The sequence below is a fragment of the Panthera pardus genome, unplaced genomic scaffold (assembly GCF_024362965.1).
Source record: "Panthera pardus isolate Hobbes unplaced genomic scaffold, ASM2436296v1 HiC_scaffold_8, whole genome shotgun sequence".
Classification (NCBI taxonomy): Eukaryota; Metazoa; Chordata; class Mammalia; order Carnivora; family Felidae; genus Panthera; species Panthera pardus.
Window position 1 is genome coordinate 10299385 of NW_026527013.1, and position 26115 is coordinate 10325499.

Below are 26115 nucleotides of genomic sequence, written 5' to 3' on the forward strand. Positions count from 1 at the left end.
CTTGGTATTTGAGAAGCCTGTGTTTAGGTTTTATATGAAGTAAATCTAAATTCGTACAATGTTCAAACAATTGATATTTTCACGCATATCTGTTATAGCACCTACATTTAATTTAAAGATGTCTTATGTAAACCTTGAATATCACATATCGCATTTATCTGTATTCAACATTTACGTGTTAAATAGATAGCCATTATAGGGGCTCCTGGGTGGCTCAGTCGGTTAGGCGCCGACTGGGGCTCAGGTCACGATCTCGCAGTTCGTGGGTTCCAGCCCCGCGTCGGGCTCTGTGCCGACAGCTCGGAGCCTGCAGCCTGCTTCCGATTCTGTGTCTCCCTCTCTCTCTGCCCCTCCCCCACTCACACTTTGTGCGTGTCTCTCTCTCTCAACAATAAACACTAACAAATAATTTTTAAAAATATACGGCTGTTACTTCGTTTGCGGCATGAGGTGTGAGGTCACACGATATTGACGAATGTACGTTTGCTCATTTTCATTTTCTGCTATTTATTTAATCAACCTCATAGAGACACTTTCCTTGTCTTCCAGCTTTCCTTAAGGGTTTTCATCGTGGTGTAATAACAGCGAGGCGCTGAGCATTTCATGGAGTCCTCACGATGTGCCCAATGCACAGGTGAGAACATGGGGGCTCTGTGGCATTAATTTACGTGCCTGAGAGCACACAGCTCACAGATGGCAGCAGCAGCATTGGAACCCCAGCTGTCTGATTATGGGGCTCTTAACCAGCCTGCATGACACTTAGATCTTTGCATGTTCCCAGAAATGGACCTGCTGGGTCAGAGAGTTCACACAATTAAATGTTTAACACAAACATCTGGACCGCCCTCCATGAGGGTTGTATCATTCCACACTCCCATAAGGGTGCGCAGGTGTGCATCCCCCAAACTTCACACATGCTGATAAGCTTGACAAATAAAAATGAGTCTTTAGCGGATAAATTGTCAGATTGTGCATCCTTGCAAGGGGTTTGTTGACTTTGTATTATTCTTCTGTGAGCCTTTTATTTATGACCTGTGCCCATTTCACCCGTGGGATATTTGTCTTTTTCCTATTGATTCATAAGCGCTCTTTGTATATTAAGGTTCTTAGCGCTTTGTCTGCCATATACGTGGCCAAGAATCTACTCTAGGACCACTTGACCTGGGACCACTTTGAAGGCCACACAGGTCTGCTTTGATTACCCATCTGGCCTCAATGAATGTTTTTGTTCTGATGTGTCTTTGCTGCAGGCTGTATTTTACTGGTGCCTCCAGAAGCAAAAGGGGAGACCCTGAGGTCTTAAAAACCTCAGTCTTATCCAAACTGACATTTGAACAACACCTCAGCTTTCCATGGCAAGAAAGTTCAAGCCTAGGAGTCAGGAGCCCCAACTTTCTGCCCCAACTGCAGTGACGGACTGGGCTGCTTCCTCCAGGTTCAGTCAGAGGTGTTGCGAATTCTGTCCCACCCAGGGCGGTCCAGCCACGCCCACCTCCTCCAAGCCACGCCCACCTCCTAGAGTAGAGCGGAAGTGGCAGACAGAAGAGGTATGAGTGGCATCTCCAGCATGGTCTGGGAGACTGTGTGACGGGCAGGCAGGCAGGAGGGGTCCCCGGCCTCCATGGCTGGCAACCCCTTGGTGCCCCCGGCACCCTCCAGATAAAGGAAAGAAGGCCCCGCCTCCTTGGGCCTGCCTACTTTTCTCACCCACTTTTTTTTTTTTTTTTTTGACAATTTGGGTGGGAGTGGGACCAAGGTGTCGGTGTATTTTATTTTATTTTATTTTTAATGTTTACTTATTTTTGGGAGAGTGAGAGAGACAGAGTGCAAGCAGGGGAGGGGCAGAAAAAGAGAGGGAGACACAGAATCCCAAGCAGGCTCCAGGCTCTGAGCGGTCAGCCCAGAGCCCAATGTGGGGCTTGAACTCACGAACCTTGAGATCATGACCTGAGCCGAAGTCGAACGCTCAACCGACTGAGCCACCCAGGCGTCCCTATTTTGTTTCTAAAGTTTATTTATTTATTTTGAGTGAGAGAGGGAAAAACGAGTGCGGGAGGACCCCAGAGAGGGAGAGAGACAGAATCCCAAGCAGACTCCGCACCCTCAGTGCGGAGCCTGATGAGGGGCTTAAACCCACAAACCCATGAGATCGTGACCTGAGCCAGGTTAAGAGTCGGATGCCCAACTGACCGAGCCACCCGGGCGCCCTTCACCCACTTCTTCATATACTCTTATATCTGGCTTCTCTGTGCCCAGTTTTATTATCTGCAAAGTGGCGACAATGTGAATGATCACAAGAGTCAGCCTCTGTAAAGGGGTTGGAATGGTGCCTGGCACACAGTAGGTACTCAGTAAACAATATCACTGTTTTAGTGTCACTGTTTGCTGTACTATTATTTCTTTTTATTTTAGAGAGAGAGAGAGAGAGTGCAAGCAGGGGAGGGGGGCCGAGGGAGAGAGAGAATCTTAAGCAGCCTCCCCACTCAGCATGTAGCCCGATGTGGGGGTTGAACTCACGACCCTGAGATCACGACCTGAGCTGAAGTCAAGAGTCGGACCCTCAAACCACTGGCGCCCCTGTTTATTGTAATAATTATTGAGGATTAGGTGTGGGATGGAAACACAGGGCCCTGGGGTACCTGGAACCCGTCTTTACCTGGCACCATCTGGGTGGACCCTGGGAGGGGGGGAACTGAGGCCCCACCAATGACCCTCCTTGTCCTCACCCAAATCCCTACCCCAGCCCCTCCAAGGCCCAGAGGGGCCCCCTGGGAAAGTGGCACCGTGGGGACTGCTGCCCAGCACAATTACCGTTTTCATCCTCATTAAACCACATTTTCATTCTAATTAGAGTTTCACTGCCTCCCAGAGAGAAGGGCCGATTACTTTTCAGCATCATTACCAGCCTCTCCCTCCCTCCCCACCCTGCCCAGGTGCCTGTTCCTTCCACACCGGCCAGCCTCCATATCTCCCTCTCTCTCTCCTCCTCTCTCTCTCCCCCTCTCTCTCTCCTCCTCTCTTTCTCCTCCTCTCTCATTCCTCCGCCCCTCCTCCCTCTCTCTCTCCTCCTCTCTCATTCCTCCCCCCCTCCTTCTCTCTCTCCTCCCTCCCTCTCTCTCTTCTCCCTCCCTCTCTCTCTCCTCCCTCTCTCCCTCTTTCTCTGTCTTCTCCCTCTCTCTCTCCCCCTTTCCCTCTCTCTCTCCTCTCTCTCTCCTCCCTCTCTCTCTTCTCCCTCCCTCTCTCTCTCCTCCCTCTTTCCCTCTTTCTCTGTCTTCTCCCTCTCTCTCTCCCCCTTTCCCTCTCTCTCTCCTCTCTCTCTCCTCCCTCTCTCTCTCCTTCCTCCCTCTTTCTCTGTCTTCTCCCTCTCTCTCTCCCTCCCCTTTCCCTCACTCTCTCTCCTCTCTCTCTCCTCACCACCCTCCCTCCCTCTCTTCACTAGAGACTAGCATGGTTTATTCATGAGTCTCCTACTGGGTGCTGAGCTGGGTGTCAGGGACCTTGACCTACTGCACTGTCACCTTACCCCTGGCCGCTCTAACTCATCTTTTTCCTTCCACACACACCCCTCCGAGTACACCCTGTGATTTATTTGGTCTGTTTATCACCTACCTTCACTCTCCCAGAATGTCAGCATCCGCCCATATCCCCACGGCACTCCTGGGAGCAGACCCCCTTCCTCCAACAGCCAGCCCCCCCCCCAAACCCCCACAGCCGGACCGTTCCCAGGGCCAGTGGAAAGTTCTGGAGAACAAACGCAGTGTCGGAGCGGCCCTTGCCCCGTGAGACTGATGGGAGTGCTGGATAAATACCCCAGCTCCCTCGCCCCCTGGTGGGAAAGCTCTGAGGGTGTGCTCACCCTGGTGTCTCAGTGTCCCCAGTCCCCAGCGGGGGACTGAGCCCCACCTGTCAGCAGTAGAGACTTGTGAGCACACCTTCCCCGACAGCCCTCCCTTCCCTCCCCCTCTCTCCCCTTCCCGTGCTTCCTGGGGTCCACGGAAGAGTCATTTTAACCAGGCCGCAGCCTCCCTGGGCAGCTGTGACCCACATGTGAAACAGGCTCTTGGGGTGCTCCCTTTCGGAGGGGTGGTAAACTTCCTGGCACTTCTGGGGGGCTGCTTCGCCCCATTTAGTGCACCGGCCCTCTCCCATCCGCTCCCTTTCTGGCAGAAGCTGCTCTCGAGCATGAAGGGGGGAGCCGGGATGTTTCTGGCAGGCTTGTTGGCCACCGTGCGGAGCGGGAAATGACCCGTGGTCCACGGACAAAGGATGAGGAAATCTTAGCCACGGTGCCGGGGGCACCACGCAGCTTTGGAAAACGGGACAGATGCCTGCTGTAGGATTTTAGGGCTGACCAAGCGAAGTGCCATAAACCGGGTGGCTGCAAACAAGAGAAATCGATTCTCCCATAGTTCTGGAGGCCAGAAGTCTGGAACCGGATGTGGGCCGGGCTGGCTCAGAGGGAGAATCGGTCCCAGGCCTCCCTCCCTCCCGGCCAGGGGCTGCAGCCCGGGTGTTCCTTGGCCTCTGGCCACATCTCTCCTCTCTCAGCCTCTGTCTTCGCGTGGCCTTCTCCGCGTTCCTGTCTCCTCTTTTTTTTTTTTTTTTTCCTTTTTAATACATTTTTTTAACGTTTATTCAATTTTGAGAGACAGAGAGAGACAGAGTGTAGGCAGGGGAGGGGCAGAGAGAGAGAGGGAGGGAGACACAGAATCCAAAGCAGGCTCCAGGCTCTGAGCCGTCAGCGCAGAGCCCGAGGCGGGGCTCGAACCCACACACCGCGAGATCACGACCTGAGCTGAAATCAGACACTTAACCCACTGAGCCACCCAAGTGCCCTTGTCTTCTTCCAACCAGGACACCAGCTGTACTGGATTCAGGGCCCCCCCTAATCCAGGATGACCTACCTCTGACTTAACTAACTACACCTGCAGAGACCCTATTTCCAGATAAGGTCACCTTCCCAGGTACCGGAGGTGAGGACCTGGGCATATTTTTCGTGGAGACGTAAGTCAGCCCGCCCCAGTGCCCCGGCACTAATCATTCCCTTAAGGTGACCAGACTTGGCCTCCCGCCCTCAACCCCACACCCCCACGCTCTAACGCAGCCACAGAAGGCGTCCTCTCTCCGCGTTTCAGCCACCAGTCGTCACGACCTCACAGCGTGTTCAGCCCTGTCCTGAGCATTTTAGGGGCATTATCTTATTCAGCTTTCGCAACAATTCTGTGAAGTCCATACCGTGTCGGTCCCGTTTGACAGATGTGGAGACTGATACCCAGGTACACCGAATCCCAATTCCAGGTCACTCGGCTGGTAAGCGGCAGACCTGGCCCCCGGGGCCTTTTGTCACAACTGTGGCTCCTGGTTATGACTCCCGTAACCATGGTGACAGTGTGCACCTGCCATGAAATGCACACACGGCCATTTATTTTTTCCATCAGCCGTTGGAAATCACACTCGTGTCATGAACGAGGAGACCAAGGGTAAGTAACTTGGCCAAGGGCACACGGTAGGTGAGCAGATGTGAGCTGAATGTGCGGCCTTTCGGGGAACCATGGACTCCAACCCCTGGCAGACGGGGTGAGGGTCCCCTCCGGCCCAGGCGCTGCTCTGCCTCCATGGAGCCACACAGGGCCTCCTGCCTCTGGGGGTTGGGCCTGGGAGCAGCAGCCCTGACCCGTTAAGGGGGCACAAGTGGTACCATCCATGGGTCCCGCTCTCAGAGCATGCCGGGATCCCGCAGCCAGGGCACAGCCGACCTTGCCCACCTCGGGGCCCAACTCAGGCTCCAACAGCCACACACCAAGGACCCAAGTCAGCCTCTAGGCCCTTCGGAGCTTGGGGATTTACAGGCAGCTCCCTCACCCCTCAGGGGTTATTAATTAATGCTAATTAATATCTGTGTTCACAGAGCCAGCCAGGCCCCTGGGCCTGGAGCATCCGAGAACGGAAACTATGAGAACGCTGGCACCCGGCCAAGAAACATGGATTATTCAGACTGGCACAAGCTGGCTAGTGGGGCAGGGGAAGTGACTGAAGGGGAAACTGAGACACGGGTGAGGTCCAAGCAGCCCTGGACAGCTTCAAAAAACTGCTTGCCACTTGAAAGGACAAGGAGACCAGCCTTGGAGACCCACGAGCTCCGGGTCCCGCCTCCGTGCCTCAGTTTCCTCCTCTGTGCACGCGATGGGAATTCGTTTTCTTCAATGTGTGAGGGGACCCATCAAGCTTTCATGCGTGTAAAATGCTTTGCATGTAAACCTTCCTTTCCCTGGCTGCCCACAGAGAGGCCTCGCGCAGCTCCCCCACCCCCCCCCCCCCGCGTGCCTCAGTTTCCCTTTTCAGGCACACGAGGAGGGGGCAGGGCACCTCAGGCCCAATCTCAGGGAACGCTCATGAAGATCACTTCCAAAGGGCCTAATTAATCACACCATTGCTAGCACGGCGACGAGACAGTTCCCTGGCCCCTGATTAAAAACAGAAGTTTCCCCCACGTTTGCGGAGACGGAGCAGAAGGGAAAACAAAGACGCGCACACTCGCGCCAGATAAATACAGACTCAAACACACGCACGGCAGATAAACACACACTGGCACACCAGATCCACACACAGCCGGCTGCGGAGATTGGGGTGGGCCGGCACAGCCCAGCTCAGGCAGCCCGGAGGACCCCCGGCAACAGCCACACGAAAGACGGCGACACCCCCCCCCCCCCCCCCACACACACACCTCCCGTCCGGATGCTGCTGAGCCCCAGCCACATCTGGGCCCTGCCCCCCCCCCCCCCCCCCCCCCCCGCAGTGCACATGGCCAGAAGCCACAAGCGCGGGCGTGGGTGCCCCCCTACCCCCGTCCGAGCAGCCCTCGGCCCACGACAGAAGGAACCTGGTGGAAAAATATCCCTACTCCTTCTTCCGGCAGGTGCACGGCCCACGTGGTCCACATGGTCTCCCAGAGGCCCTCAGTCTCCTTCCTTCGCCCCCTCCCCAAGTTCCCTGCCAGGGCCTCCCGCTTTAGTCCCCGCTCGGGCCGCCGCAGCCACAGACCGGGTGGGCCTGGGGACGACAAACACGGACCTCTCCCAGTTCTGGAGCCTGGGAAGTTCAAGACCGACACTGTAGCCGCCTCACGGCGTGCACGTGCACGCTGGCCAGAAGGTTCCCAGCGCTAGATGTTTGACGAGTTCTGCAGACATGTCTAGTCGTCGCAGTTGAGGTCGGGGGGGGGGGGCCGCCAAAAACCCTACAGGGCCCAGAACAGCCCCCCCCCCGCCCCCCGCCACCCCGCGGAGACCGATCCGGCCTGCAACGTCAAGGGCTGCGGCTGAGAAACCCTGGCCGGCAGGAACCCCGTGGGCCGCCCGCCTCGCCGAGCCCCACGCGGAAGGAGCTGAGGGCTCGCGCGGCCGCCCAATGCAGACACGCACAGGGATCGGACCGCACCGACGCTCTGTGCGCCAGGCCCTCGTACCAGGGAACCCGCGGGAACATGCGAGCCTGGGACGGTCCCCACAAGGATGTGTAGACCGCCAGGGGGGCGCTGCCCCACGCCAGGTTCTGCTCCAACGGCTTCTTGTGAGAATAACTCATTCAGTCCGCCCAGCCACCGCCCCCCCCCCCCCCCCGAGATGGTTCAGTGACAGTTAGGCACATTTTACAGATGAGGAAACTGAGGCCCAGAGTGGGGAAGCGCATGCCCAGTGACCCAGCTAGAAATCCAGACACGGGGGGCAGGATATGTCACATGTGTGTGAAGGCAGGGAAAGCAGGCTGCAAGGGGACCCTGCCTGCCGCCTGGGGGCTGAGGTGAGGAGGCTCAGGGAAGGCTTTAGCTTTCCCAAGGGATTCTGCAGCCCTTGGGTAACTAAAACATCCACGTTTAAACGTTTTTGGTTTTGTTTTTTTTTTTACACCAGCGGACCCGCGAGTCGGACAAACCTTGGGACTCCACCCCCTGCCTCACTCACCGTGTTCTGGCTCTGTGATCCTGGGCCAGCCATGTAGCCTCCCTGAGCCTCAGTTTCCCCCATCTGTAAAGCGGGGGTCCGCCCACTCACTATTCCGCACGAGGGTGCTTCAAGGGCCCCCGCTGAGGACCCAGCCCCCTGCTCAGCTCCAACCTATAGAGGATTAAGGCGGGAGGGACACGTCGTAAGCGCCCTCTGCCCTCCACCTTCTCCCAAGCGTGGGGCTGCTTAACTAGTTTTGTGGGGAGCCCTCACTCCCGCCCCCCCACCACCCCCGCCCCCAGCACACCATCCCTGTGCGTCTCAGGCCCCAGGAGCTGGGACCCGTGCTGCGTCCCACGGCTTGGCGTCCAAATTCGGGGTCAGGGCCTGGCACCAGGAGGCGGACAGGGGAGCGGGCTAGATCCGGGGGTGCCTCCCGCCCCCCCACCACCGCTTGGATTTTCCCACCTCTGCTTCCCGCCGCCGCAGCGCGGGGAGCGAGCGCCACCTGTGGGTCACCAAGGAGAGGTGCGTGCGACTCCGGGAAAGTGGGTCGCCTCTCGGTTTCTCCCCACCCAGGGAACCCGGCCCCCGCCCCTCCTGGAGCAGCATTGGAAACAGCCCCCGCCCATGGAATTCTCCTCTACGTACCGTTTACCCAGGCGCTGTTCCCACGCTTCAACCCCACCACCACCAATAAACATTTATTGAGCACCTACTACTGTGTCCGGGCATTCAGGGACACAGAAGAGACAGAACTTGAAACCTCCCTGCACTTCTGGAGCTTAACCGTCAGCGGCAAAGACAGACGAGGAAGGGGACAGCAACTTACAAGATCACGGCTGGTTAAGTGTTTTAAAGGAGGAAGTAAATAGAGGGATGGAACTAGGGGTTGAGGAAGGGGAGTCCGCTCTGCATAAGGTGAGCGAGGAGATTCTCTGAGGCCACAATGTTTGCACGCAGGCCTGAGAGGGATATGGCCCCTGCCATGCCCAGTCGGGGGGGGGGGGGGGGGGGGAGGCAAGGCCGTCCAGTGGAGGGCACAGTAAGTGCAAAGACCCTGGGGCAGCAAGGAGTTCGGTGTATTGGACAAGAAAGGATGTCAGGGTGGCCAGAGCAGAGAGGGACAGGTGGGGAAGGAGGGCAGGGCCCCTTTTGGAAGCAAATCTGCCCCCACTCTACTGAGTGGAGAAGGATAAATCTCACTCTGAGCCGAAAGCCATCCTTCACCAAGCCTCTCCACGCGGATCCCCTCCGGCCACCCCCTCCCCACCCACAATGCCAGCCCAGAACCAGGTGGCCCCCGCAGGGAAAAGCCCCGTCCCCACACCACATCTCACTCCCCTGGGCTTTTGCCTCTGATGACAGTCATTCCAGTCACACCACCAAGGGGCATGTGCAGAGGACAGAAATGGGGCTCGGTGAGTGGCCTAGGCCTTGGTGGGGGACCCAAAGTTGCCTTCAAACGTCTCCTTGGGGGATGCCAGGGGCTAGATTGTTGGGATAAGGGCAAAACGTGGCCCAGTATGTTTCAGGATTCTTTTTATGCCAGCTGCCCCATGCCAGGCATTCATGGGCACAGGGGTAGGGGGTCAGCGCTTCTGGCAAAGCCCCCACCTCGCCCCCTGGCCACTTGAATGGGAGACCCAGGAACCACAGAGCCAGCCTGCCTCCTGGTGCCAGTGCCCCCTTGGATGAGGTGAGCACCCCCACTAGAGGGCATCCTCTGTCCTCTCGGAGCCCCCAGACTGTCCCATCCCTGTGTCCCTGACATCCTCAACCCCTTTTGAGGCTGGGGTCTCTGTTTCAGCTCCCCTCAACCAGGACCAAGGTTCTCAAGGGTTGTCACCAGTCCCATGCCCCAGATCCCAGCTGAGCCCAGTTCCCCTGCCTTCGTGCCCTCCAAGAGCAAAGTGCGCCCCCGTGTTGCCGGACAACCCCCCAAATGACTGCATGGAAAAGCTGGGGTTCCACGAATGCCATTCCCCGGATCCCTGCCTTGAGTGCCATGACGGAAGCTGTGGGGCTCACTCAGCACCATGAGGGGAACAGATTCCGTCCCCCGTCCCCCAGTCCTGGCTGGTTTCTGCTTTGGGGACTGCCTGTCTCTTGGGGAGGGGGCGGAGCCTCCTGGAGCCTCTAATTATGGTTTCAGAGGCACAGACTTAATTACTGCCTTTCGAAGGGTTAATTACCCCTAATCTGTTGGGAATCAGGCAATTCTCGAGCCTTCTGAGAACCAAAATATTTCCCCTCCCAGAAGCTGCCAGCCCCCCAGTCCCTCCACCACTCTCGTCCCTCCAGCCCCCACTTTGGATCTTCTCAGTTTCTCTGTATGGAAGTGTGTGGTGAGCTGGGCAGAGTTGGGAAAACCAGAAACCACCAGTCTGCCCTCAAAGAGCCCACTTGCCGAGCTCGACACAGGCAAGAGCTGAATTCAGAGAAGGGAAGGCCCTGGCCAGAAAAAGCCGGGAGGACTTCCTAGAGGAGGAGACTGAGGGCTGGTCTTAAGGGCCTTAAGTGATCCCCCGTGGGTCCAGGGCTCCTAAGATTCTGTCCTACCCAGAACTCTGCTGTTCCTGGAGAAGCTGGAGCTGACAGCTCCAGGCCTAGGGAGCCTGTCTGGAGTCTCAGTTTCCTCATCTGTAAAATGGGCCTGATATCTGTGGTCCCCTCAGAGTCCTGGCCGCTGACTGTGGTGGCCCCAGATGCACTAGGACTTTCTGCAGGTCACAGGATAGACCCAGGGGATTCTGAGAAAAGCTCGAGGACTGGTGAGCTGGACCAGAGCAGGCAAGGGAGGCTCCGAGGCCCAGTCGGTCAGAACAGGCTAGAGAGAAGGCCCACCCGGGACCGGTGGTCAGGCGGCTAGGCCACTGTTTCACGGAAGAGGTGAAGGCACTTACCAAGGGCACATAGCCTTCTGGTGGGGGAGCCAGGACTCACAGCCCCATTTGGCAGAGTCCCCACATGGGATGGGAGAGGAGTAGCCTGGGAGGTAAGGAGAAAGAGCCATGCAGGAGGGCTGTTTGGAGGAAAGTTGAAGAGTTTTGACTCAACTGTGTTGTCAGGGTGGGGTTGAGGCCAGGATGGAATAAGAATTAAATTAGAGACAGAAGGGTGGCAAAAGGGAGGGAAGGAGGACGTGTAGGAAGGGGGGGGTGGATGAGAGAGGAAGACAGGGAGGGAGGGGAAGAGAAAGAGGGAGAAGAGGGAGAGAAGGATGGAAGGAGAGAAGGAAGTTAGGAAGGAAGGAAAGAATTGAACAGGAGTATTTCAGTTGCCAGGAAAAATCCAAACCCAAACTGGCTTAAGACAAAAAGAATTTATTTCTTCATGTAACTGAAAAGTCTAAGGAATGTTGGCTTCAGGAATAGCTGGATCCAGGCTCTCAAGCAAAGTAAGGTCCCCCTGCCGACTAAGCTTTCCTCTGGGGAGTTTTACTCTCAGGCAACGATTTCCCACAGGGATAAAATGGCCCTAGCAATCCCTGGCTTCTATTTGATCAGCCACAAAACTCCAGGGAAAAAAGAGAAGCCACTTGGCCAAGAGTGCTAGCAAAACTCTGGTGGCTACCTCTCATTGGACAGACTCTGGGTCACATGTCATTCAGAAACCAATCGCTGTGGCCAGAAAGGATGGAATGTGCTCATTGGCCAGGCCCCAGACATGTGATCACTCCTGGTGCTGGGGGTGGGTCCAGCCCCACCAGACTGGCAGAGGGGAAGGAAAGCATTGATTCTGGGAACGTTTACTGATCACCTGCTGTGTTCCTGGCCCTGGTCTGGGTGCTGGGGATACAGCAGTGAACAAGGCAGAAAAGCCCCTGCCCTTGTGAGGCTGACACTCCAGGTAAATACGTGAATTACAGCGCCATCCCAAGGGGATGTGTGCTGCGGGGAAAATTAAAGCAGAAAAAAAGGACAGGGGCTGCGGGGAAAGGATCTGAGACTTTAATAGGAGGTGGTATCTTAGCAAAGACAAGAGGCAGAAGGAGTGAAAATATCTGGGAAAGGGTGTTCCAGACAGAGGGAACAGCCCAGGAGGAGATCCTGAGGCAGGAGCATGCCCCATGTGTTTGGGGAACAGCAAGGAGGCCTGTGCAGCTGGAGGGAGGGTGGGAGGCAACAGGACCAAGCATGCAGGGCCTTGTGGGCCTCGAGAGGATTTGGGGTTTTACCCTGAGGAAGGTGGGAGTCGCAGAGGATTCTGAGCAGAGGAGGGACAGGACCTGACCTGACTCAGGTGCCCACAGGAAGAATGATGGTCAGCCCAACAAGGTGGCCCTCATACACACACACACACACACACACACACACACACACACACACACAGAGATTTTATGTGTAAACGACTGGCCTTGTCCTCATCGTGAGCTAGTCTTTCACCAAAGGCTGGGTCTCTATCCCGCATAGCCTCCGCAGGTCTGCCCAGGAGGACAGGCCACTGGGAGTTCCCCTCCCCACGAGGCAGGGAACCCCCCACAACACCCCAATCCAGGACATGCTGCTTTTTGCCCTCTTCATGCTGGGGACAACAGGTGTAGCTGGGGGCACCGGAGGCACGACCCAGCCTGAGGTTTGGGAAAGGAAGGAAGCTGGGTCACCCAGAGGCCGACCTGGGAGGGGAAGGCCGAGGAGACAGGAGCCGCCCCCTCCAGGAAGGCACAGGGGTCTGTTGGCCCCGCTGACACCTTGCTCTGTTTGGATATCAAGGCTCCTGCACAAGCCCCAAGTTACTGGAAGGGGCAAGGGTGGGGTGGCAGGCCCCGTGGCCGGGCTGGGTTCAGAGCTGGTGATGGACGTACTGATAAGGGCCCCAGAGGTTGGATTTCAGCCCTGAGAGAATTGGGCAACATCCTGTTTGGGCATACTGCTGTGGCTCTCTCTCCAGCGGCCTGGCCTGGCCCTGGTGGGAGAAGTACAGGCAGGGGAGCTGGGAGCCAATGTTAAAACAGAAATAGCCACCCCACCCCCATCAAGAATAGGACAGACACTTGCAAGAAGGGAACCAGAACAGCGACCTGGGTCCTGCTTCGCGTCCTACACAAAAAGTAACTCTAAATAGGCTGTAGACCTAAATGTAAAACCCGAGGCGATAAAACCTCTGGGAGAGAAACATACAAAGAAATCTTTGCGACCTTGGCTTAGGCAAAGATCCCTTTGCTCTATCACCAAAAGCACGCTCCGTGAAACAAAACGTTCGTAAATTGGACTTCGTCAAAATGAAGATTTGTGCACTTCAGAAGACTTAAGGAAAATGAAAAGAAAACCCGCAGCCTTAGGGGGAAATATGTGCAGATCGTACCTCTGGTGAGGGGCTTGTATCCAGAGTATATAAAGAGTTCTCAAACCCAACACTAAGATTTAGTGCTCATTCGTGTTTAAGACTCTAACCAAGGTAGAAATAGAAAGGAACTTCTAAACTATGACGTGGCACCTACAAAAAGGAAAGAGAGAAGGAAAAGAAAGAAAGAGAGAGGAAAGAAGGAAGGAGAGAAAGAATGAAAGAAAGAAAAGGAGAAAGAAAGAAAGAAAGAAAGAAAGAAAGAAAGAAGAAGAAAGAAAGAGAAAGAAAGAAAAAGAAAGAAAAAAGGAAGGAAAGAAAAAAAAAGAAGGAAAGAAAAGGGGCGCCTTGGTAGCTCAGTCAGTTGGGCCACTGACTTCGGCTCAGGTCATGATCTCGCGACTTATGAGTTCAGTCCCTGTGCCGGGCTCTGTGCTGACAGCTCGGGGCCTGGAGCCTGCTTCAGATTCTGTGCCTCCCTCTCTCTCTTCCCCTCCCCTGCTCGCCCTCTGTCTTTCTCTGTCTCAAAGGTAGATGGACATTAAAAAAAAAAAAAAATTTAAAAAAAGGAAAGAAAAGGAAGTGAGAAAAAGAGACAAAAGGAAGGAAAAGAAAGAAAGAGAAAGAAAAAGGAAGGAAGGAAAGAAAGAAGAAAGAATGAAAGAAAAAGGAAAGAAAGAAAAAGGAAAGAGAAAAAAGAGAAGAGAATAAAAGAAAAAATAAAAGAGAAAAAAGAGAAAAGAAAAGGAGAAAAAAGAGAAAAGAAATAGAAAAGAGAAAAAAAGGAAAAAGAAAAGGGTAAAGAAAAGAAAAAAGAAAAGAAAAGAAAAAGAAAAGAAAAGAAAAGAAAAAGGGGGAAGACCACAGCATATGTAAAACTTGGTTGTGAAATAGTGAAAGATTTCCCCTGGAGATCAGGACAAGAAAAGAATAGCTGTTGTCACCACTTGTTTCAACATCACACTAGAGCTTCCCAGGCGGGGCAACAAAGAAAGAAAAGACCAGAGAACATGTACAGATCGAAACGTAATAAATAAAATCTTCACCATTTGTGAGTGACGCAGTCAGTAACTGGCGGATATAACGAAATCTACTGATGAACTAATGGGGTTAAGTGAATTTAGCAAGGTTCCTGGACACAAGGTCCATATGCAAAAATAAATTCTATTTCTCTATACCAGCAACAAGCAGTTGAAAAAGAATTGTTTTAAAACTCAGTAAGAAAACCAGAGTCCCCGGGGCACGTGGGTGGCTCTACGTGTCTGACTGTTGGTTTTGGCTCAGGTCACGATCTCACAGTTCCCGGGTTCAAGGCCTGCATCGGGCTCGGCGCGGGCAGCTCGGAGCCTGCTTGCGATCCTCTCTCCCTCTCTCTCTGTCCCTCCCCTGCCTGCGCTAAAGAAAAAGAAGCCCGAGTCCCAGTTTGAAAATGAGCAAAGGATTTGAGCAGATACTTTGGCAAACAGCACATCTGGATGGCAAATACGGGTCAATCTGACAGTTTCTTAAAAAGTTAAACACACATGACCACAGGATCCAGAAAGGAAAGCATACGTGGACGTGAGCATTATTCACAACTAAGAGGTGGGAACGACCTGAATATCCGTCACCAGAGGAAAGGAGAAACAAAGTATGGTCCATCCGTCTGATGGAATATTACTCATCAACGAGAAAGAACAGCCTTTTGATAATTGCGGCAACGTGGATGAGCCTCAGAAACAGACCGCATACAAAAAGCCAGGCACAAAATACTACAAAGTGTATGATTCCGTTTGTGTGGCATTTCTAGAAAAGACAAAGCCGTAGGGAGAGAAAGCAGACGGGAGGCCGAGGAGGAGAGTGGAGAGAGATTGCAAGGGGGACGAGGGGACTCTGGGGTGACAGAAGGGTTCTCAGACGCTGGTTTGTGGTGATGGTTGTACAACTCAGCAAAATGTACTAGAAATCATTGAACTGTATGCATATGATGGGCAAATTCTATGCTAAGGAGGGGTGCCTGGGGGGCTCAGGTACTGGGCGAGTGCAGTTTTAAGTTGGGGGTCAGGGGAGGATCTCTGCGGAGGTGATGTCTGAGCCAAGACCTGAAGGAAGCGAGGAGAGAGCCATGTGGAGATCTAGGGAAGGAGGGCAGCAAGCAGGGGAAACTGCAAGTGCAAAGGCCCTGGGGCGGGAGCATGCCGGGAACAGTGGGAACAGCGAGGAAGCCACTGGGCTAGAGGGAATAGTGAGGAGGAGAGGAGGAGGGGAGGGCAGGGAGGGGAATGGGCAGAGCCTTTCGGGTCATGGGGAGGACTCTGACTTTGGCTCTCAGTGAGATGGGAGCCACAGAGGCTTCCTGACCAGGGAAGGGATGGGACCCGACTCAGGTGTTCCAGGGCGCCTTCTGGCCACTGCTGGGGGAATAGCTGTGGGGCTGAGCGTGGGAGTGGGAGGCCCAGGGCAGAGGTGACTGCACTGATCCCAGTGGGAGACGATGGGGCGATCCAGGCCCAGCCCTGGAGGGAGTGGAAGGCAGGTGGGTTCTGGCTAGATTTTGAAAGTAGAGCCCTCAGGGGGCGCCTGGGTGGCTCAGTCTTTTGAGCATCCGGTCTCTTGACTTCAGCTCAGATCACAATCTCACAGTCCCACGGTTTGTGAGTTCGAGCCCCACTTTGGGATTCTGTCTCCCTCTCTCTGCCCCTCCCCAGCTTGCTCTCTCTCTCTCTCAAAATAAAAAGTAGAGCCCTCAGGGTTTGCTGGTGCAGGAGAGAGGGACAGAGAGAGAGGGACAGAGACAGAGACGTGGATAACTCCCGGTAACTTGAGCTGAGCATCTGGGCCACCAGGGAAAGAAAGGGAGGCTGAGACAGAGAGAGGACGGCACCCAGGCCGCACGCCTGGCCCCCGTGGTGGCGAAGGCTTGGCTGTGACTTGAGAGCCCGGCGAGGGGGGCACCACGTGGGGCGGAGGCTGCTCCGAGCCAGGCACCCCCTCCCCCTGCGTCCCGAGTCCGATCCCAGTACCCCTCTGGCTCTTCTTTTCAGTCTTCGTTTCCAGAACTTGTCCTCCCTGGGGAATCCAGCCCATGTGCTTCTGATTCCTTTGTCCTGAACTCATATGGCATGAGCACCCCCCGAAAGCCTTATGTGGAAGAGTCTAGAGGCAGGGGGGTGGCGAGGGGGGCACATTCCTCCTGGGGGGCCAGGGCCGCATCTGGCAGCGTCTCCAGGGTGTCCAGCAGCAGGGAGGCCTCCTCCCGAGCCAGGCCAGACCGGCGGCCGCCCAGCACAGACTTTCCTTGGGGCCCAGCCGGCGCCCGCCCACGGCCCCGGTTCCAGCTGCCCTGACCCCCCCCAGACCTCCCACACACTTCCTCCTAGGAGCCCTGACCAGGGGATTTGGTTTTTCCCACCCTCTCCCTCCCTACCCAGGCTGCCACTCCCACGGGCCCCCTCCCTGGTTGCCACAGCGGGCCCGGCTCCCCAGGCGGTCCCCCGGCAGGGCCTGCGTGTGGCCAGAGCTCGAGGGTGGGCATCTGACCCTCCCTGGCACCTCTCCCATCCTCTGGCCTCTGAGCCCCTCCTCCTCCCTGCCATCTGGGCCGTCTCTGGTCCCCGCGTGCCTCCCTATGTCAGAGGCCTCGGAAGGGCCTCCCGAATTCATTTGCCCTTTATGAGCACTGACCTGCCCGACCTTGGTCAGGCTACTGGGAGACACAGTGACCAGTGCTTAGAAGCTATTACTTATCAAGAACTTTGTAGGCATTAATAAAGCCTGTCCGCCCACCTCCCAAGGAGGAATGAGTGCTTCTGTTCTCTCTGTACAGACAAGAAGACTGGAGCATGGAGAGGGTTCACTGGTTACCCAGGGCCACACTGCCAGAAAGTAGCCAGGACCAGACCCCTGACCGCCCTGCTCTTTAGCCTCTCATGAGAATGACCGACAAGGTCCTGGCCTTCTGGAGCCCTCGATCTCAGAGGAGACAGACAGGAAATACCAAACAAGCAAGAACATACCATTTAGTAGTGACAAGGGCGATAAAGATCCTGAGGGCTTGGGCCAGGGGTCCCCAGGACCACCCTCAGGGCGAATGATTCCCTAGGATTCCCGGAACTCAGAAAAGCAGATACAGTCACAGTTTATTACAGGGAAAGGATGCACTTAAAATCAAGGGATCAAGGTGCACAGGGCAGGATCCAGGAGAGACCAGGCACGAGCTCCCAGGTGTCCCCTCCCCGTGGAGTCACGCAGACAGCCTTTGATTCTCTGCGGCACACGCAGAGTACCGACAACCGGGGAAGCTCGCCTTGGTGTCTGGGGTTTTTCTGGGACTTGGTCACATAGGCAGGCTGACCACTCATATGGCTGACCTCAGACTCCAGTCACTCTGGAGGTCAAGCTGATGCCGCATGGTGGCCCAAGGCCGTCACCATAAATCATATTGTGACCATTGACCATCTGGTATGGCTAAGGTCCTAGGTATACAGACACTCCTATGAGGCAGGACACTCCGGGGGCTGAAAGATGCCCGTCCAGGAGCAGAGCAAGGGCCAGTCCGGCACACAGAACGTACAGGATTCAAGCACCCCAAACCTGCAGAGTTAACTTTAGGGAGCAGGGCTAAATGTTACGGTGGGCCAGGAATGCATCTTTAAGGATTTCATGTTGAAACTAAGGCCAGAAGGAAGGGCATCCTTACCTGATGGAGCCTTCAGATGAGACCACAGCCCTAGCTGCCACCTGGATGGCAGTCTGGTGAGAGACCCTGGAAGAGAAGCCATGCCAATGTCTGAGGGCAGAGAATTCCAGGCAGAGGGAACAAGAAGTGCAAAGGGCCTGTGGTAGGACTGGGCTCCCAAGAATAGGAAGAAAGCCAACATGGCCAGCCCAGGGGGAGGGAAGGAGGTGAGATCAGAGTTGACCATCTGGAGCCAGGGTAGAGGGCCTTGTGGACAGGATTGCAGAAAGACAAGAGCTTGTGAGGGTACCCCCAGTTGCAGCCTGAACAGCTGAGCTGGTGGTGGAGCCATACGCTAAGAAGGGACAGCCTCCAAGATGACCCCATGATCCCTGTCTCCTGGTGTCTGCACCCCGTGTAATCCCCTCCCCTTGAGTGTGGGCAGGACCTTGTGACTCATTTATAACAACAGAGTAAGACAAAGGTGATGGGATGTCACTTTCAAGATTAGGTCACACAAGACTGAGACTTCCCCCTTGGGAAGTCTTGGATGGCAGCTTGTGAGGGACCCTGAAGCAAAGAACCCAGAGAATCCAGACCCCATTCCCGACGCACATCTATGGTTTGCTGTTATTTTAAGCCCCCACATTTGGAGTAAAACTTGTTACACAGCAGTAAATCACTAGCCCGGCAGGTTTGGCCAGAGGTCAGGAGGCGACTCAGGAGCTACGGTGTTGGCCGTGTTGAAAAAAATTGTAACAGACGTTTGCCTTGGGTGGGCCTCCCTCAATTGCAGAGCCTGAGACGAGGATCTGAGTGCGGATCCTAGAAAGCATGAGTGGAGAAGCTGGGAAGTGAGGTGGGGAGGGGTCGGCAGCAAATACAGAGACTTTGAATGTGTACATTACTTCTGCAGACACCGGGACTCAGCCCCCGCCCCACCCCACCCTCCAGGAACCTCTGAGAGACTGTGTAGGACATGCACCTCCATTATCCCACAAGAGGGGCGAGGGAGCTGGGGTACTGACCCGCCGAAACTGGTGGAGGTTTGGTCCCAGGATGTCAGTTCCCTCCCAGTTCCGACCTGCATCCACAGGGGCCATAGAAAGCCCTCGAGCAAAACATCATGGGTGTCTACGGGGGGGGGGGGGGGGGGGGGGGGGGGAGCGGGGGACTAGAGTAAGGTGAGTGAGGCATACATTGATTTTTCCCTTTGCCTCAGGCTCCAGTAGGTCTCGGCACATCACTGTGACTGATCCTATCTTCACTTGAAATTTTTCTATTTTATTTTATCATGGATATTTTGCATTAATTTTGATTATTTAAAACAGTGCATTAGAACGCTATTCATCTTTTAAAAATTTTTTAATGTTTTATTTTTGAGAGAGAGAGAGCAGGGGAAGGGCAAAGAGAGAGGGAAACACAGAATCTGCAGCAGGCTCCAGGCTCTGAGCTGTCAGCTCCGAGCCTGACGCGGGGCCCTAACCCATTAACCATGAGAACATGACCTGAACCAAAGTCAGACACTTAACTGACTGAGCCACCCAGGTGCCCCAGAACAGTCTTCACGTTGACTGTTTGAGTTCTTTGGCACCCCCTTAAATTTTGCTTTCTGAGGTGAGTGCTTCACTTCTTACCGGAGGCCCAGCCCTGGGGTTCACAGAAGAACCCCATCAGCATACCCAGGAAGGGACTCAGATGTCGGCTGCCGCCTCAGAATCAGGGCAGGCTCGGTTCCATTGCGGTAACAAGCGAGCCCCAGATCCTAGGGGCTTAAAACATCAGAGGTCTGGGGGTGCCTGGGTGGCTCAGTCGGTTAAGCGTGGGACTCTTGATTTCGGCTCAGGTCGTGATCCCACGGTTGTGAGATCCAGCCCCACGTCGTGCTCTGTGCTGACGGCACGGAGCCTGCCTGGGATTCTCTCTCCCGCTCGCTCTGTTCTTCCCCCCACCGCGCATGTGCAATCTCTCTCTCTCACAAAAAAAAATACACTTTAAAAAACAAATCACAGATCTTACTTCCCACTCGGCCACCGCACGGCACCCTGCAGGTTGCTGTAGCAGAAGGAAAAGCAATCAGCGCGGCGCACCGGCTTGTAAAGCTTCCGCCCGGAAGTGACACGTGTCCTAGCCAGCTGCTCACATTTCATTGGCCAAAGCAAGTCACATGGCCACACAAGTGGGTGGGGCAGTGGTTTCTTTGCTTGTGCGGGGCGGGAAAGCGAGAATGGTGGTGACTGGCCCCAGGGACCGTTGTAGCACCCCCGAGTGAGGCCCAGGGGGCAGCTGGGTGTCCGGGGCTAGGCGGGAAGGTCCAGGGAGGGACCGAAACGTAAAAGGCTTCCAAGTATAATTGGTATTGACTCACTGGGGGGCCTGTCCCAGATTCCTGACCCCTGGCAGGCCCATTGGGTTGGTGGGTCCAGCGGCAGCCCTGTCTTACCTTCTCTTCCTGGACTTTATTTATTTATTTTTCAGCTGATTTCTTTATTTCGAGCGAGAGCGCGCGCATACGCGACTTGGGGAGGGGCAAACTCGAGTTGGTGGCACCGCGCCGGCCAGTGCAGAGCCTGACACGGGGCTTGAACCCACGAACCCATAAGATCATGACCTGAGCCAGTATCACGAGTTGGACGCTTAACCGACTGAGCCACCAGGCGCCCCCTAGATTTTATTTGTTAAATGCGGTGAAATACCCATAGTCTGATTTACCACCCCAACCTTTTTTTTTTTTTTTTTTTTTTTGTACCACCCCAACTAGCTTTAAGTGTCCAGCTCCGTGGCATTAAGGACATTCACACTGTCGTGCAACCCACCGTCCATCCACAGAACTTGTTCATCTTCCCAAACTGAAACTCTGTCCCCATTACACACTGACTCCCCAACCGGTCCTCCTTCTGTCTCTGTGGAGGTGACCACTCTAGAGACCTCATACAAATAGAATCATACAGTATCTGTTTTTTGTGACTGGCTCATTTCACTCAGCATATTGTCCTCAACGTTCGTCTAAGCTGTAACCTGGGTTGTTGGAATGTTCTTCCTTTCTTCCAAAAAAAAAATTTATTTTTTAAATGTTTTTATTTATTTTTGAGACAGAGAGAGACAGAGCATGAGCAGGGGAGGAACAGAGAGAGTGGGAGACCCAGAATCCGAAGCAGGCTCCAGGCTCTGAGCTGTCAGCACAGAGCCCGGCGCGGGGCTCGAACTCATGGACTGTGAGATCATGACCTGAGCCAAAGTCGGACGCTTAACCCACTGAGCCACCCAGGCGCCCCCCAAAAATTTTCAAGTGCTAAAAAACATAGACCATAAAACATCAGCTTAACCCTTTTCACATGTACCGCTCAGCCGGGTTAAGCATATCTGCGCTGTTGTGAAACCGACCTCTTCATCTTGAAAAAGGTTTCCACCCTTCTCATCTTGCAAAACTGAAATTCACTACCCACGGAACAACAGGTCCCCGTGCGCCTCTCTCCCCACCATCCTCCCACTCCCAGCAGCCACCATTCTACTTTCTGTTGCTATGAATGTGAATACACTTCCGTGACCTCATACAAGTGGAATCAGACAGTATTTGTCTTTCAGTGACTGGCTTTTTGCCTTCGGCATGATGTCGTCAAGGCTCGTATATGTCACAGCATGTGTCAGAATTTCCTTCCTTTTTAAGACTGAATACTATTCCGTTGTATGACGCTACGTGTTATTTATCCATTTGTCCGTCCATAGAAACTTCGGTTGCTTCTCCTTTTCGGCTATTGTGAATAACGCTGCTAGGAACACGGGTGTGCAACTTGCTCTTCCTTTCGAGTCTTTTGGGTAGACATTCCCAGAAGAGGGATTGCTGGATCATGTGCTAATTCTACGTGTGACCTTTTAGCCAGACTCTTGTCCACAGCGGCTGTACCAGTTTACACTCCCAATAACAGTCCAACGTCTCCACATCTTGGCCAAGACTTATTATTATTTTTTTTAACAGTAGCCATTTGAGGGGCGCGAAGCGTCCACCTCTTGATTTCAGTTCAGGTCACGATCTCACAGTTCTGAGATCGAGCCCCCGCACTCAGCACAGAGCCTGCTTACGATTCTTTCTCCCTCTCCCTCTGCCTCTCCCCTCTCTCTAAAATTAAAAAAAAAAAAAAAAAAGGGGGGGAGGGCGCCTGGGTGGCTCAGTCGGTTGAGCATCTGACTTCGGCTCAGGTCATGATCTCGCAGTTCTTGAGTTCGAGCCCCGCGTCGGGATCTGGGCTGACAGCTCAGAGCCCGGAGCCTGCTTTGGATTCTGTGTCTCCCTCTCTCTTTGCCCCTCCCCCATTCACACTCTGTCTCTCTCTCAAAAAACCCCCAAACCATTAAAAATTTAAAAAAAAATAGTAGCCATTTGAAATACCGCAGGAGGTACGTTGCTGTGGTTTTGATGTACATTTCCCTGGTAGGTAGGGATGTCGAGCATCTTTTGGTGTGCTTGTTGGTCATTGGGGGATTTTTAGCGACTCTGTTTCAAAGAAACCTCACGAGGTGGGGGCCAGTCTCCTTGCCAATGCCACGGCTGCCTGGCCCCGTGGGCAACTGAGCAGCCTGCGGCGTCCCCAGGACTGACTCCTTGGGCTGGGCAGAAGCTGGGGGAGAGAAGCAGGTGCCGCTGAACTGCGCCACTGAACTTGGTCACTGGGCACAAGACCGGGGGCCAGGGAAATCCCCTGTGACACCCTTGCCCCCAGACACGGGGGGCCAACCCGAAATGTTCTCAGACAAGTCCCTCCTCGGGCCACTCAGAAGAAAATGATGCTGTCTGTCCAGAGGGGCCCTCTCTTCCTGGCTCCCAGTAGCAGCACAGAGGACACTTTTGGCCCAGGGGGCTTCCCACCTGCACACAGAACCCAGGCGAGCCACCCTTTCCTAACCTCCTACACCAGGGAGCTGCCTGGCAGCTCAGAAACATCGTCCGTTCCTCTCTCTGTGGACCGCAGATTGTTCCTTCAATCAACTTGCTTCTCCTTTCCTTTTAATTCTTAAATGAATTTCTTTTGAAAGTAACCTTCCTGCCCTAGCCACGAAAGGAAAGCCGAGCCATCTCCAGAAGTAGAAAGCGGCAGAAAGAAAGAACTACATCGGTAGGGGTGGAGGTGGGTGATAGTGAATCCGGTTAAGGCTGCTGCCTGTGGAAGGTTCAGGGCTAAGACTAGGATGGGGACAGGGAGGCACCCAGGGGCAAAAGTTAGGGGGTCGCTCGCTCTCGGGGTTAGGCCTGCACTCCTAGGAACCTGAGAGCCATGGCCTCGCCCTCTAGTTCAGCGGTGGAGCAAAGGGACTGCTCTTTTTGTTGAAAGAGAGAAAGAAGGAGGGAGGGGAAAGAGAGAGGGCGAGAAAGGAAGAAGGGAGAAAATGGCAAAAAGGAAAACGTATAAATGAAAACGAAAGAGATTACCGGGATGTTTAAAGTTGTGAAAGGTACAGCCACAATAAACACAGACTTTGACATTCATCCATGAAACCATTGCTGAACAGGTGCTGTTGAAGGGGCGGGGGACACAGCCCTGGCTGTAGCAGGTGCACAGGAAGGAGGCGGGACAGTGAACAGCGGAAACAAGCGGAGGGTCCGGGTCCCCCAAGGGCTCAGCAGAGTCCATTGGAAACGAGGGGACAGGAGAGAAGCCATGTGGGGTTGACGGTGCTCTTCTAACTGATCAGCTGCCATGCCTTGCTGGGTATTAAGTATGTTGAATATCACCTCTGACTTCATTGCTCGCTGTGCACAATCTCACCCCATTACCTCTCCGGCCTTATCGCCCCTCCCCTCCCCTCTCACTCATTTAGCTTCCGCCACACCGGCCTCCTTGCCGTTCCACCCCAGGCCTGCTCCTGCCTCAGGGTCTTTGCACAGTCTGTCCCCTCTGCCTGGAACCCTCTTCCCCAGATAGCTTCACCGCCCCTCCTTCCTCACTTCCTTCAGGTCCTTCCCCAAATGTCACCTTCTTGGTGAGGCCTTCCCCAACTGCCCTACTTAGTTTGGGCAACCCCCAACACCACCCTCCGTAGTCAGCCTCCTTGATGTTCTCGTCCTTAACGACCTCCACAGCATTCTTATCTATCACGTTCACAGTCTTCTCTGGGACAGGATGTCAGCCCCACAGGGCAGAGGTGTGGACTGACTTCTTCACACCCGCACCTCTGGTGCCTGTCAAGCAGTGTTTCCCGAGTGAATGTATGACTGTCAGGTCTGTAAGAGGAGGAGGGTCGTGCCTGCTTCCTCTCAAGGCAGTGGAAAGGTGAACCGAGGCAGTGGGGGAGGGGGGTGCTGGGAGTCACGAAGGAGAGGCTGCGACAGGAAAGATACCCGGGGTGGGTGGGGGTGGGGGACACTGCCCCAGACCACTCAGGATTTTTTTTATGTTCAGGTAAGGCTGCCACGACATAAAATTAACCACTGAAGAGTGAATCCAATGGTGCTGAGCACATTCAAGGTCTTGTGCAACCACCACTTGGGTCCACGTTGTAACAACGATCGGAACTTCCTTTTCTGTGACTGAGTAACATTCCATCATGTGGCTGCGCCACACTTTGATGATTCCTTCCCCCGTCGATGGGCCCTTGGGTTGTTTCCCCCTCAATTTGTTGGAGTCCCTGGCTCCGGTTCTCTCGGGCACGTACCCAAGAGTGGAATTGCTGGGTGTCAGGGCAACTCTGCCTAACGTCAGGAGGGGCCAAACAGTTCTCCAGTGTGGTGAAGGGAGACCCCAATCTGACAGGGGAAACTGAGGCACGGGGAGCCATTGATGTGGGCGGTCAGCCTGAACCCTCTTCGTCTCCCGCCCTGCCCCACCTTGGGGGGCCCCCGTTGCAGGCGCCCTGGAGACGGAACCCACCCTCCCTGGGCATGGTCAGCCCGCGGCCCCCCATCCCCCGAAGCCCTTGTGGAATGGGGAAGAAGCTGAGAGCCGGGAGGAAGAGGTGGGCAAGCCCCTGACTGTCGCCCAGCGCTCCCAGCTCCCGCTGCAGGGCTTCCTGTTGGTGGCTTCCAGTTTCTACCCACACCGCCCACTGCCAGCCCCACTGCTTCTCAGCACTGCTTTCCAGCCCCCTGCACCGTCTCTAACTGCTTCTCATGAAAGCCTTTAAACATTTTAAAAAATTTTAACGTTTATTTAGTTTTGAGAGACGGAGACAGAGCACAAGCAGGGGAGGGGCAGAGAGAGAGAGAGGGGGACGCAGAACTCGAAGCAGGCTCCAGCCTCCGAGCCAGCCGTCAGCACAGAGCCCGACGCGGGTCTCGAACTTACAAACCACGGGATCATGACCTGAGCCTAAGTCGACGCTCAACCGATGGAGCCAGCCAGGTGCCCCAAAGCCTTTAAAGATTTTTAAATTTCCAAAGAAAAAACATTTACAAGGCCTCAGGTTCCCAGAATCGATGACAGATCATTGTCGTGGCCATCAGTCTACTCATGACCCACTTTAATTTACTTTATGCATTAATTTTTTTAATTTCATAAGGCACACCTAGGGGCCCCCCCACCGTGAGCTGGGACGTGACCCTGCTCCCTCCCTCCACCACCCTGAGTTCTATTTCTTATTCTCTCCCCATTTGCTTTTTTATTTTTATTTATTTTAAATGTTTTATTTAGGGGCGCCTGGGTGGCGCAGTCGGTTAAGCGGCCGACTTCAGCTCAGGTCACGATCTCGCGGTCCGTGAGTTCGAGCCCCGCGTCGGGCTCTGGGCTGATGGCTCGGAGCCTGGAGCCTGTTTCCGGTTCTGTGTCTCCCTCTCTCTCTGCCCCTCCCCCGTTCATGCTCTGTCTCTCTCTGTCTCAAAAATAAATAAACGTTAAAAAAAAATTAATTAATTAATTAATTAAATGTTTTATTTATTTTGAGAGCGAGAGAGCGAGCAGGGAGGGGCGGAGAGAATCCCAAGCAGGCTCTGCGCTTAGTGTGGAGTCCGTTTGCTTTCTTTTAAAGTGTTCTTATGTATGTTTATATGCCGAGCCCTTACCTTGTTTCATTTCCTGTGTGTGAGCTTTATGACGAAGGTGGCTTTCACGGGGGGCTTTGGGCACTGCTTTTTTCCTCAGGCTCCTACCACAATCACATCGTGCACTTTTCAGTATATCCCGATTTGATTCGTCAGTTATACCGCAGGAGAGCTGGAAAAAAATCATGCTATGACAGTCATACTCTCCATCGACTGAGCCAGCCAGGTGCCCCTCAATTTTTTTTTTTAATTAAGAAAGG

General features: G+C 54.4%; 2 long non-coding RNA genes across 2 annotated transcripts in view; one reads left to right on the top strand and one right to left on the bottom strand.

Moving 5' to 3' along the window:
- LOC128775531 (uncharacterized) overlaps positions 1 to 19998 on the bottom strand; it is a 70371-nt gene extending 50373 nt beyond the window's left edge. Inside the window, exons 1-2 of the long non-coding RNA XR_008420268.1 lie at positions 19906 to 19998; positions 17908 to 17973 (exon numbers count right to left, since the gene is read on the bottom strand). This is a non-coding gene — a long non-coding RNA (uncharacterized LOC128775531). The remainder of the gene's footprint in view (positions 1 to 17907; positions 17974 to 19905) is intronic.
- LOC109253958 (uncharacterized) lies at positions 5272 to 6281 on the top strand. The gene is made up of 2 exons (XR_002074599.2): positions 5272 to 5480; positions 5909 to 6281. It is a non-coding gene; the product is annotated as an uncharacterized LOC109253958 (long non-coding RNA).
- Positions 19999 to 26115: the final 6117 nt, after the last annotated feature.